Source organism: Polyodon spathula, chromosome 12 (assembly GCF_017654505.1).
Source record: "Polyodon spathula isolate WHYD16114869_AA chromosome 12, ASM1765450v1, whole genome shotgun sequence".
Taxonomy (NCBI): domain Eukaryota; kingdom Metazoa; phylum Chordata; class Actinopteri; order Acipenseriformes; family Polyodontidae; genus Polyodon; species Polyodon spathula.
Genome location: NC_054545.1, coordinates 41097785 through 41102343, shown reverse-complemented (window position 1 = coordinate 41102343; position 4559 = coordinate 41097785).

Genomic DNA, 4559 nt, shown 5'->3' with positions numbered 1-4559 from the left:
ATATGACGTACTTATCGTTTCTATTTTTTTTCTCCTCTTTTTTTTTAAGATTGTTTTTAGAAAATATTCTATAAAACATGGCTATCTTTAACAGTACAGATATTTCGTTTGTAACAGTTATAATATTTAGTGCTCACTTTTAGCTCGACTTTTACACTTCACGCCATAACATCCGATATAATTCGTGTTCCGCGTTTCTGGTGTAGATCCAATGATAATAAAAAGAAGGACCAGACAGACTCCAATCATTCTATGCGTTTTAAATCACAGGCGCCATTATTGGAGCCCATTTGTGTGTAGAAGTCAATGGAAGCACACGGAAAGTATGATAAAAATGCGATTATGTTCCTGTCCAATGAATGATTTTATCAATAAAGCATTCGCCCTTATGTATTAGGCAATGTTTTGTTGTGTTGAGGTTTTCTGTTTATTTTAATTTTTCAAGTTAATTTGCTACTATAAATTAATACGAGATTATTTATTGTCGCGAGGACTCTAGTAATTACGAGTTACGCGCCAGTTATTAACCTGACCATATTTGCCATACAGCAAATCTTTCTTTTCAAACTCAATATTAATCCAAAGCATTTTAAACTATTTAAATGTATGATTATTTATAAAGCTTGACAAAAACCTGTAACCAGGTTTGTAAAGGTACAGCGTTAAGGGAAGCGTACTGTTGATTATTTCGCCCAGTAGAAAATAAACATACTCGTGTTGTTCTCATACTGCAAGGTGTCCCTTCGTTTTTGTTGGTACACATATAGCTAGCTGTATAACATAAACTGGGTGTCGTAACATTTACTGAGGAGTTTATGAAATCCTCAATTTTGTTGGACATAAGCAAAGCCTGTGCAGTAAAAGCAGATGAGAAACTTAAAAAATAAATTCTGGTGTAGTAATATAATCAAATCAGCCATTAAAAAATGACAGTAAATATACCAATCCAGTATTCATTATATACGAAACGCCCATTCAACGTGTTTCTTTCCGCAACAGACTTAGCAGAGTGGGCTCCCATCTAAACCCCGCCCACTCTGTCCCACCCTGCTTTTTATTATCCTTGTGTGGTGCCCAATTCCCAAAAGTGTATCGCTGCAGGCTCGGAAACGCAGCGTAAAGGAATATCCGCTAGAAAGTGTCCCGGTGGCATCAAGTGATTCGAGGGCATTTGCCAAGCACTCCCTCCTTTCATTTCTAGAGCTCGGAAACTCTACATATTAAGCCACCCTGGCCCTAATCAAACCCCAACCCTAAAACCTAACACTAACCCTTACCCTATCCATTAATATATTCCTTTGTGCTGCTTTCGGAGACCTTGTGCATGGTGCCCTGTACGCGAGCAGCTTCAAAATACGCTGAATAAGTCACACCCCTATCACGTGACAAGTGAAAAACAAGGCTGGAGTCAATTTCGGTTTACTCACTGCTTATGTTGTGAAACGAGAGGTGTAATGCTTCAAGAATTTATAGTACATTTTACAATACTATGACTATTATATGTATGGTTACACTTTACAATGAAACAATCACTGTAAATGTCTTGTTAATATATTTTACGCAACCACCCCAACGAGTAGGCACCAATATCTTTGTTTTTCATTTTTTTTTTATACTTGACAAATTTCAAATAAAAATCCCAGACACCCCAGACTCCCTGTCCAATGAGGATTGAAGTTGTGCACTACAGGTAATTGACAAAAATACTTTGAAAACGACACCTTCTTAAGCCCCAATATTTGAAAAGTAGAATCTAGATTACTACTCTTAGAATACATAACACTTTGGTTGCTTGAATAAAAGATCTGCCAATTAATTTCAAGACTTTCAACACAACAGTGTATTTGGTTTAACACTATTAATCAGTGTGTTGATATGGATTGGGAGGTCCACCTGTTGAACACAAATATAGGCATTTCAGATATTCCTTAAACACCAAATGTAACTTCTTAAATGAAAAACTTTATTACACACATTAACACAAAGAAATATGTGACTGAACAAAGACAACGGGAACACAAAATGTTAACAGAGGAAAACAACAACAAACAAAAATATAACAGGACAGTAATTCAGATTTAATTAGTGGGGCCAAGCCACAAAGTAATTATTTTTTGATTTGTTTTCAATTTCGTTTTATTGGATTTTAACATGGGCAACACCCAATCAACAATCACACTGAACAAAAATAATGGATAGTCATCCATCATATCACCTACCCATCAGAATACTATTAAAATCAGACAAAATGTAAAAAAAAAAAAAAAACTAAATTGAAAAAATTGAAATATAGAAAAAAGAGAATTGAAATTGAAAAAATTATTCTTTGAAACCGAGAGATGTGAACCTTGGACCACAGGTTCAGAAATCTGGGAAATCTCAGGATACACACTTTACATGTGCAATATGATGCGTAGCAGTTCTGGTTTCTGATTAATAATATCCCTGGCAGGTATGATGAAGAAGAATCTGTGCAAGTCAAAGCCACATTGTCCTAAGTTAGCTGGTGCTTTGCGAATGTTATATGTGAACGGATATAGGAAGCCATATATGCTCTGTCAAAAAACATCCTTGCCTGTGACCTTTGACCTCAGCTATAGGTCAATACAAAAATGTCTTATATAAGTCCTTTTGGAGACAGGAAACTGCTGGACTCTGGCCCTCCTGGACCAGGATTGGAGTTGTATCTTTCTGCACACTCCATAGAGGAGAAGCTACTGTGTTCTACATTGCTGTAGAGCCCCTGCAAAATGTCACATGTCCCTTTACCCACATATCCGGGGGCAAAATCCTTGTAGCGGTACCCTCAGTGTCCACATGTTAAAATTCTGAACGCTGTACGATATCCTGCCTTACACTCCGCTGAAAACATTGTATTAAACAATATTACATAAATTCACAACCCTTCATAAAACAGTCATGTTAGCTTCACAACCCTTCTTTGTCACAAGTAGCTTAGCTGAGTGATGACCAAACTCTGTTAAATATTGATCACACCAAAAGCCACAGCTGTAACAAATAGCTGCTATCACATCAAAATAAGGCTTATGGCCAGTTTATTTTTCAATAATCTGCATTGCTACAAATATAAGGTGGACATTACTTTTATTAAAAAAGTCATTTAGAATCAACTTTCTATGAAGTAGGGTCTTTTATAAGTTGATCTACTTATTTTTGAATTGTTGATTTTCTACCATCCCTCATCTTAAACATGTTAGCTTTAATGTTCTACACCCCTCCCCTTCCTGAAACTCCCCTCTTGCAACTTGATTGAATCTAAAAGTAAATCACAGCAGATACCTGCTGCTCCAAAGGGGGAGACAGTAAGAAGTCAAAGTTACAATAGGCTGATAGAGCCTACAACAACAGCTCATATTACAAGACAACATTCACTGGGCTCACTGGTCTTATCACAGTTCAATACAATGCCAGCACATTCATGATTGATAATACAAGTTAATTAAATGGAATAATGCACGAGGGTAATTACTACAGATAACTAGAAAAAGTCCTAACACAAATGTGGATTAAATCATGCATTTAGCAAATGGTAGTTGAAAATCTGGCAAATTAATTTAAGCAGAGAATATATATATATATAATATATATATATATATATATATATATATATATATATATATATATATATATATATATATATATATATATACACACACACACACACACACACCTAAGTATTGGCACACATACACAACTATGACACACAAGGTTTTGCTGTTGTGCATTTTTATAAACACATTTAGGTTCATTTTTCTTATTACTATATTATATTTTTGGTTGTGCATGAATAAAAAATATGATTTATATTTGATTGCTTGTCCTTACATTAAACATTTCCCAAATTGGGCCTTTAAAGTAATTCACAACTGTTTTCTCAATTAATAATGTGCATTACTCAACATGTGGGACCAATTTAAACTTACCGCATTCATCACCCTTTGCTTCCCCAGTTGGTCTGAACGACTGCGCGTGCTGCTGTTGATTTTATTTTCATTTCGATTGTCACGCCTATTGAGCCACAGCCCCATGGCGTATTTTGAAGCTGCGCGCGCACAAGTCACCACGAGTAAGGTCTCCAAGCCTGCGGTTATACTCATCTCACGACACCGTATAACTTCTATACATTCTATAACTTTTTCATTTTTACTTCATTTATTATCTGCCAAAACTAGCCAAGCAATACTTCACACCCTCCGATTCAGCCTATCAGACTGTAAGCTCGACTGCAGCTCAGACAGCATCTTTCAACAACTATAAACCAAGACATGGACAGTTCAGTAATATTGATCCATTCAAATATCTAGCATGGTTCAGATGCACCATAAGCAGCTCTGACAAATAAAAAAGTTGTATGTTTTAAAGTTTTTTTTTTCTCTAATTATGTATGTGATCCTTTATTTTATTTTATTTTTTAACAATTACTTTTATTCATTTTCCAATTTTTCTCCAAATTTTGGAGAGTCCAGTTATTATTCAACCTGGCTCACTGCTGCAATCACCTGAACTAACTCGGGAGTGATGAAGATGAGCACTCGCAT